This window comes from Gymnogyps californianus, chromosome 9 (assembly GCF_018139145.2).
Source record: "Gymnogyps californianus isolate 813 chromosome 9, ASM1813914v2, whole genome shotgun sequence".
Classification (NCBI taxonomy): domain Eukaryota; kingdom Metazoa; phylum Chordata; class Aves; order Accipitriformes; family Cathartidae; genus Gymnogyps; species Gymnogyps californianus.
Window position 1 is genome coordinate 22,060,646 of NC_059479.1, and position 8,885 is coordinate 22,069,530.

Consider the following 8,885-nt stretch of genomic DNA (forward strand, 5'->3'; position numbering starts at 1 on the left):
ATTCCATTTTCTTCCACTGAGAAGAAAAACCCCCAAGTATTTTTTTCTGTCCATAGTCAGTGAGGACCGCATGCCATTGCGCTGAGGGAGTGAAAAACCAGCATTTTCCCTGTCGTTCTGCATGGCTTTAAAACGATGCTCAAAGTCAAGATTAGACATCCATCTGTTGCTCGTCAGATCCGTGCTTATAGTTGCACATTTTTCTTTATTTAAATTTCAGCTTCCCTCTCAGGAGTCAACATCCCTTCTCTTGGCATGGACTTCAGTTTTGAGGGGCAGAAAACAAGTGGATCTTCAAGATGAGAAAACATCATGAAGTATCGTCTGATTGGAATCTGCATTCTAGAGTGCTTCTCCAGAAATCCTGCTGTCCAGAAGTTTCAAGGCTTTATAAGTTTAAGTTACGGAGTGAACAGAACAGTTTTATAGAGTGATTCTGGCCAATCTTCTTTGGCCTGCTCTCTTTATTTTATAAATAATATATATTTTTTATTCAAAATAGGTGAAAATATTGATGCGAGTGCATTTCCAAAGGCCTTTTCATTTTGCAAACATCAGGGACTCAAGTTCTTGAAATTCTTCCAAGCCATAATATTCTTGGGGATGGTATTTATTTTGAGACTGATTCTCTCCAACCTCCTCTGACAGTGGCATTTTCTAACATGTTTAAGGTTCTGTCTGAGTCAGTTCAACTCAGTGAGAGACAGACCCACTTAAATTTGGCACTAAATTGATAGTTGGATGTGAGTGTGTTGAAAGACAAAGTGCTGAACATGCGTATATACATGTGCAGCTGTGTATGAAAATAAAATATTCACATTGCCAGTATCAAGATTCAAGAATATTGTGGCCATAGATTTTTTTTTTTAACATTTTTTTTTAGGAGTGTGTAATTGTCTTAGAGTTTTAGTGCCCTCTAAGCCCAGTCCTACTTGCAGGCACCTAAATTGCAAAAGAGAACTTTAGACAGTACAGTTTGCATTAATTCCTAGGGCTAAAGTATCAGCTCATTCCTGGATCAGTGTTTGATGGAAATTTGTGTGTTTATGGAGTCAGAAGGGAAGACGTAAATGCGAAACACAGGAGTTGGAAATGTGCACTGAAAGTTTAGCTCCAACAGTCGTGTTTGGAGTTGACGCTCCACAAAGGTGGTTTTAGTCCCATCATGCTGAAGAGACAATTGATGTATTGAATTTTTTCAGACTTCTTCCTAAGTAAACGTATCGACTGGTGCTTTAAAGGTTTTTCAGCACTGAGAGGTGATCCGATTTTTTCTTCATTTTGCTCCATTTGCAGTCAAAGGAACGTATCACTGTTTTTATTCTGTGGAATGGAACTGAGGATTTGCTGGCAGGATTATATGCATTTTTCTAGACCTGAGTCTTTTTTTTATCTGCATGATTCAGACCTGGCAACTCCATCACTCATGTTTGAATTAGGTGCATGCTTAAAGTATTAGTATACTGCCTTTAAGATCATCTGTTACCATTTTCTATCCCATTTTTGTGTTTGTTTATCAGCCCGTTTGTGTTGACAGTGACTACAGAAGCAGTTGTGCATGCCATGAGAAATTACCTGATAAGTATCTGTTTGGTGACAAAGGCCTTGCCTACATGCTAAATCCTTTTTTCCTCTGTTTACTCTGCCGCTGCTACCCGTGGAAACGTGTTCGTGAGACAGAAGAGAGCCTTGCAGAGATTTTCTGTCCGTAAGAGCAGACGTTTAACTACCTGGTATAAACCGTGCCCTGCGGACAGATATTTTATACATCGGGCTCCGTAGTTTGGTGTAGAGCAGGCAGCGACCTCTGCAGAATGTCTTATTGCTGAAGTCTAGTTGTTAGGAGTCAGGGTGGGCTCTCCCAGGCTTAGCGTGGGTTACTCTCTCTTCTCCTCAGAGGAGTGCTGACCACTCTGAATGTTCCTGCTTCAACCACTTTAACCACGTCTGTTGGGTGGTTCTGTCATCAAACGGCTGTTGAGTGCTGAAACTATTTTTCCTATCAATCTAAACCTTGCATTTCTAACGTAAATCTCGTGGTGGACCTTAAGCTGTGTTTGGTGAAAGATGGCAGTAGAATTAATCACCTCGTTTCTGGCAAATTGTGTTCTGGAGGGGGATCTCGAGAGGAAGACGGCAGCTAAACACAATAGGAAATGTGTAGGAATGTAGCACCAACAGAGGTGCTATTTGTGCCTTTTAAAACTCTCAATTCCTTGTATATAAAACCAGGAAGATGATTTGGTGACTTTCCGTTTCATTCTGTCAACTGCAGTGTATTTTTAAGATGGGCGTATCAGAGGTGTGTCTGAAGCCGTGTGGATTTACAGGGGTTTTCTGAGCAGGTTCTTGTATCCTTTCTAGATTTGGTTCTGTTTACAGCCATATCATTCCTTTAGGGTCGTTTCTCTGCCAAGCAGCAGCAGCAGCAGCAGAGCTGCCTACGAGATCTGCAGGCAGTGTCCCTGCCTGCTGTCTAGCCGCAGCACTGTTCAGTAGGTAGTACATAAAATCCATTTTTGCCTTCTAATTATTATTAAAACAGATGTCTTCATGATAACGCAGCTATCCGGCTCAGATTTAGAAACAGCTTTAAAGGTTTCCAAGTAACTTGCTCTTATTCAGTAACTTTTCTTGTACCAAGTTATGGCCGATTTTTGCCTTTCCTTAAAAGCAGCTCAGCCTCGCTTGGTTATAACAAACTCTTGTCCAGGTAGAATCAATAAATAGTTTGATAGCTTCAGAACCACTTCAAATCAATCCTCACACGTCAGATTTTTGGAAGCTTCGGAATGAAACACGAAACAAATACGAAAGTAGTGTAAAAGTGAGGCGGAACAAAATGTGGAGAAACCGCGTGCCTGAGGGACTGAGCAAGCTCCGTTTTGTTCTCTTCTGCTGACTTGAAGGAGATATCCTTACGCTGCGCCTGGCATTTGCACTGTTCATGCTGCATTCCAGTGCCACAGAAGAGTCGGGCAGGTTCCTCCGCATCCCGTGATTAAAGCTGAGTGCAGCAAGCTGCAGTGAAAGGCGGGTGTCCAGGAGTACAGCGTCAGCGTGGCGTTTGCTGAAGCCGTTATGCGTCTGGGTTCTTCAAGGCAGCGTGTAAATGAACAGTCAGATCCCTGTGGGGAAGCTCAGTGTTTCTCAAAATCCTGCTGCTGAGATCTTTTTGCTCGGTGCATTATTGCAGCCGATGCCGCAAACATAATGCAGATGGCCTACTAAGGAGAATACAGGTTTTCCAATTAGTATTTTTGGCCTTTGAAAAGGCTGTTAACTAGAGATCTGGGCAGCATCAAAGCAGTAATTTGACTGCCCCCCCCGCTACCTGTGGGTTTTAAAGCTGGGCTGCTATTTGCTTTTTAAATGGACTTTTTTTTTCCTTAGCTTCTGAAAGAAAGTTGCGTACAAAGAATGTGATAAATGGAGGATGCGTAAAGTTCTGTCGAATATGCTGGGGAAATGCACTGGAAAATACAAATTCCTCAGGCTGTCTGTAGTCACTGCTGCAGGTAACAAAAGAGATGAAGTATTCAGCTGAGCCCGTGGTAGTTTTTTTTAACATGCAAATAGCTTTTTAAGGGGTACGCCCACTACAACATCTCCTTTGTTTTCCATCCCCCTAATCCTCACCCAGAGGCTCTCCACCACGTCATCACTAACTGTAAGGGCTGCGCAATCAAACCTCTCCCTTACGGTGCGACCCCTCCACCGCGCCTGCCCTGCCTACCCCTCCTGAAGAGCCTGTAGCCCTCCATCCCGGCGCTCCGACCGTGGGACTCATTCCACCGAGTCTCACAAATACCAACGATATCGTAGCTCCGGGAGCTGACCAACGCTTCCAGTTCGTCCTCTTTGTTTCTCGTACTGCCTGCGCTGGTGTACAAGCATTTCAGATACACTCCGGAGCCCTCCCTGCGCCCAGGAGCGGTGGGAATGTTCCCACCAGGATTGCCGCCTCATGACGTTCACTGTCAGTCTCTGCCTAGCTAGGTGCTGTAAATCCAGTTGCACCCAAAAAACTCAGTGAACTCCTAAGGTTTGAGTCTCAGTTCCGATGCCGATTTAAGTGGTGTGGCTGTAGCGCTCATTAAGCTGTTGAACTGCAGCCTGGTGCGCATGGAAGCAGCAAGGCAACTGTCTCGACCCCATCCAGGGGGCTGTTTTCTCTGGCTTGGCATCAGATCTACGCTACGGAATAAAGCAGAAAAGAAGTGCTTTTCAGCTCGGGGTCGGAAACAGCTTTTGTCCTGAGTGGATCTCATAGTGCCAGCAGAGCCTGAGGTGTAGAAGCACCTGTATTTAAAGAAGAACAATTTTGTTGGCTTAGCTTGATGTAGCCAAGGGAGGTGGATCTGAGCGCCAGCGGGAGAGCGCTCTTCGCGTGGCCAGGAGGCCGCTCCGTGGCGCAGGCCAGGCCGCCGGCTGCCAGCCGTGGTGCCCGCTGCTGTCAGGGTTGTTTCGATGAGACCGTGGAGGCTGGAGCCAGGGCCAGCAGCTGCTGTCTGTAATTCATCAGGGCACCGAAGCGTGAGAGTTCAGCCCAGGCATAGCACGTGCTGCCTTGCCTTTGGCCCGTTTGTTGTATTTCAGCATTTTACAAATGCATTTCACATCCTTCATGTGAGCGAGGACTTTGCTACAAGCAGCTTTTCCAGGTGGATGGCATTGTGTGAAAGAAAGAACGCTCTTGCTGGATTTTGCTGTGACACTTGCCGCTGTCTCATCCCTGTACTCCTAGGTTGTGCTCCAAAATAACTGACCACTAACCACTGCCTCCTCACCTCTCCCCCTTCTCTCCCATTTACATTCAGGTACACTGTACTCTTTAAAAATAAATAGAGAAAACATCATATTGATGTTTCTGTGGATAGTATCGTGGTAAGTCCTCTCCTTGGCCAGCGAGTCCTGTCCAAGGAATTAGGACTCCCGTAAGCCTCGCTGCACTGCAATTTTGTTTTCTCTCTTGCTGCATTGGTACAGTGTGGTTTTGGAGTAGAGTAAGATTGTGTTCCTTTCAACAGGAAGCAGTACTGTCTGGCTTTGGTAGGCTGCCCCTAGTGCAGGTAGCACGCTGCCATTGACAAGAAGGGGGAAGCTTCCTAACAGCGCTACAGCAATGAATGCTGACTGCCTGGAACAAACCAGAAACGTGATTCAGCAAAATCTGTACTAGTTTTTTAGCTCTGTATGCTGGTGTGGACTGAAAGCACGACTTCGTTGCCAAACCTGGTGCATAAAGTCTGTAAAATAATCTGAATGTAAAGTGTCGAGGGGGGAAGGAATTTACCTTTTCTTGCCCGAAGTTAGACATGAAGAATGATGTGCTGAGATGTATTCAGGGACCCGCTGCCTCCCGCGTACTCGTTACGCCAGCAGAACAGACGTACTGTTTGCATCGCTGGCTCATTCGCGAAAGCGTTGAATTAGCAGGCTAAGGAGGTACTGTTGGCCTTGTTTATTAAGCCAGAATTAATTCACTCAAAGGGTCACGTTTTCATTTCAGTGACTCCAAATCCTTGAAATTGATCCATAATACTTGAAAATACCTTGGGTTTATTGATATTTTTCCAGTTCTATCAGCCTCTGTTTTGTTACAGAACACTTGCAAAAATAAACCATCCGTTAAAACGTTTGCACGGTAGAATGGCTTTTTCCATTAAAAGCACTGGCCTGTCAAACGGCTCGGCAGCGTTTGCAGGGCCGTGCCGGCACCGTGTCCTCTTCCCGCTCAGTGCTCGCTGTCCTTCTCTGGCAGTTAACGTTGAGATCATACCCACTGTTACGCCATTTTATTCTTGTTGTCCTTTTTCCGTCTCCTTTTGAGAGAGAGTCTTTCCTCTTCCTCCTGAATATATAGTTAAAATAGTATCAGCTTTCAGGTGTTTGTGCCGGTTTTTTGGATACGGCGAAGGTGAGTAGGTGTCATTTTCAGCAGTTGTGCCACGTATTTTATTTGTAACTGACGGTAATGTTTGTCAGGTATCGGTTTGTGATTCTCATCATTCGGGCTCAGCGTGCTTTGCTCAGAGCAGTGGGATCCAACTTCCTGCGTTGCTTTTCTCTCTTTCCTAAAAATCTTATTTCGAGCTTCCGTTTGGAACGTAAACCTTGTGAAATAAAATGTAAGTTTACATTTCAAATATGAGCCTGTAAGTTGGTTATGCTTTCATGCTGCTTAAAATGTTTTTTTTTTCTGTATGAGGTTTTAAGATTCACAGCAGCGTTTGTAGAACTTTAGTGGGTAACAGCTGCTGTTTAAAAAAAACAAGCAGAGGAGTTATGTTAAGGAGGGGGAAAAAAAAAAAAGAACCCAACCAAAAAAACCCACAAAAAGGACAAAGGGATCGTCTTTGCTTCTTATTCCAGTTGCGCTTAAAAAGAAATGCCTGCTTGCATCCAATGCTGGTATCAAACAGCTCATGTAACATGCAGGTATTTTACTTGAAGGCATTCCTGCTCTTTCAGTACTTGTTAGACTTGAACTTGTCTTGAGCTTAACCTTGGGCTAAATCCCACGGGAAGCCCGGAAACAAACAAACAAAAAAAATTGTCCTCCCCATCTCCTTTCTAAACTGGGGCAGGCATGTGCTGCGCCTTCGCACATCAGCGCTTCCCTTTACAAGAGAAATGAAAATCCAGTGGATTCTTGCAAGTGTTGGTGTATTTTTTTTTTTTTTTTTCCTGCCTTTTCTGGAGGATCCGGGAGCCTCTAGGATGTGTAGGAGAGAGAAATTCCTCGTATCAGGATCTGGTATCCTGATGATGTAAACGAACCGCCTGGGCTGGTGCAGAGGCGGCCTCCCCCGAGGAGGAGGAGGAGGAGGAACAATTTTTTTTACTGAGCTGGTGTGAGGTGAGTGGAACCTGTTGTGCCGTTCTGCGTTAACTCCACGCGTGGGCATTCTTCTCCCGCAGCGCTCACATTGGCGCCTAGCTTCCTGCTGTACTCACTGACAGCCTAAGCAGGAGCTCTTCCAGAGTCATTCCGAATTGCACTGTTGGAGCAGGGAACTTCTAACAGCTTCCCTTTCGCTAGTAACACGTAAAATAGAAAAGGCCATGTTATTTTATAAATTACTCTATCTGTCCAGCTGTCTTTCATCCGAAAGTGACTCACTTCTGTTTGTTGTGAAAGTGGGTCCCCCAAAGATAAAACTTAATTAAATCTCAGGATCAGATAACCACAGACCTACCTGTATGTTAGAATTCCGCATTGGAAGGAGTTTTTTACCTCGCTTCCAAGTAAAGCGAGCGGGTTTCACTCACCGGTGTTTTGACGAGGCAGGAGAGCCTGGGTGGAGTAGAACACTAACTGCAAGAGCTGTTCTGGGATCGGAAGGCTCCGTTCGGGAACCACTACACTACTACCTCTGCCGCTGGGCCAGAACTCCCTTCCCCGTAAACCACCGCAGTGTCACGCCCTTCTCATACCGAGGCAGGCTGGCTTAGCGGGCTCTGTGCTGGGAACTGCTAAATCACTGGAAATAGTAACGTAAATGCCTCTGTATCGATTTGTTATTACACTCGGCTGCTTTTTAGGTAACCAGTACGGCCTCCTGGTGGTATCCGTAAGTATCTCGCGTAGTCAGCACTGTTCTGTTCAGCTAAGGACGCGCCACTCAGAGCCGTGGTGTTTAACACCGATTCCTCGCCCCTTGATTTAACAGGAAGTGAGTGTTTCCCGGTGAATGTCAGAAATGGTCTGCTGACAACATCTGGGACGTGCAGTCGGGTTCAGGAGTTTACTGCTGCTGCCGGCATTGAGACTTTTGATATCAAATGGGTTTTTACAAAAGCTTTGGAAACTCCTTTTTACTGTCCGACAAACATTCTGACTTTGTTATGAATGCCTTGTGTACGTTTCACTAGCATTTCCCAAGTGTCTGTATGGTTTCTACAGCTGAATATCCTGTATGTTCCGCTTCGTCATTTTCTATTATGGTTTATACTAGAAAGCCTGCACGGTTCGTACTGTACTGCAGGCAAGGACTGCATTAAAACCATTTTTGGCTCATTTATTATACTTGTGAATGGTGATTTCCTATGACTTGGCCTATGCTCAGGCTAAGCGTTCTCCCTCTGGAAGCCTCACACAAGTTTAATTAATTGAAATTACTGCTTGGAGCGGGGAAGGTTCTTCGTTTGTGTCAGAAAAAGGATTCACTAAACGCTGCCCCTTCTCTTACGAGGTGTTGGTGGGGGCAGCCCAGGCCTTTGCGTTCCGCTCATCTGAGGAGAGGTACGAAGCACTCTGTTTGTGATGACGTTCTGTAATCCTGCACTTTTTAGAATATGGATATATTTAAAAAACAATGATGGACTATATTGTCTTTATATGTAAATTTTCCCAACGTTACAGTAAGATACTAGCTAGTTTAAGTGTGGTTATTGTGTACTTGGTGCGAGGGGATTTAAGGCCAAAGGAAGAAGGTATTTGGCTGCAGATTTATGCTTAATCTGATGGATACAATTACTGCATTGAGTGTTTTGAAAGGGCGCTAAGCCACGAGGGCTGTATTTGTCTTTTGACTTGAAGCCCTGTTGCTCTGCGAACACAGCTAGAAACTGCGTTCACCATTTTGCCACAACTTTCCTTTCTTTAAAAGGGTTAGTGATACCGATTCAGCCACAAAAGTTTTAAGAGGCACGACTTAAATACTGTATGTGTAGAATTCCAGTAGACAGCGCTGCTCCCACCCTCAATTCCCAGCCAGTTGGCCAGGGCACGCGCACTGCAGTAGGAAGCTGCTTTATTCAGTACCGCTGAGCAAGACAACTGCGGATGTTTCACCATTTGAAAATAATCTATACAGAGCAAAATTCAGGGTTGTATCTGTAGTTCTTGGCCACCATCCACAGACTGCCAACACCTCCGT

At 45.0% G+C, this 8,885-nt stretch overlaps 2 protein-coding genes across 3 annotated transcripts in view; one reads left to right on the forward strand and one right to left on the reverse strand.

Moving 5' to 3' along the window:
• The window catches only part of ZDHHC15 (zinc finger DHHC-type palmitoyltransferase 15), a 154,392-nt gene extending 152,545 nt beyond the window's left edge, over positions 1–1,847 (forward strand). For both annotated transcript variants that reach the window (XM_050901507.1, XM_050901506.1), the window contains one exon: positions 221–1,847. The gene's annotated coding sequence lies outside the window, so the exon portion shown is untranslated. The remainder of the gene's footprint in view (positions 1–220) is intronic.
• SLC16A2 (solute carrier family 16 member 2) overlaps positions 1–8,885 on the reverse strand; it is a 437,579-nt gene that overhangs the window by 57,627 nt on the left and 371,067 nt on the right. The gene's annotated exons all lie outside the window — the stretch shown is intronic.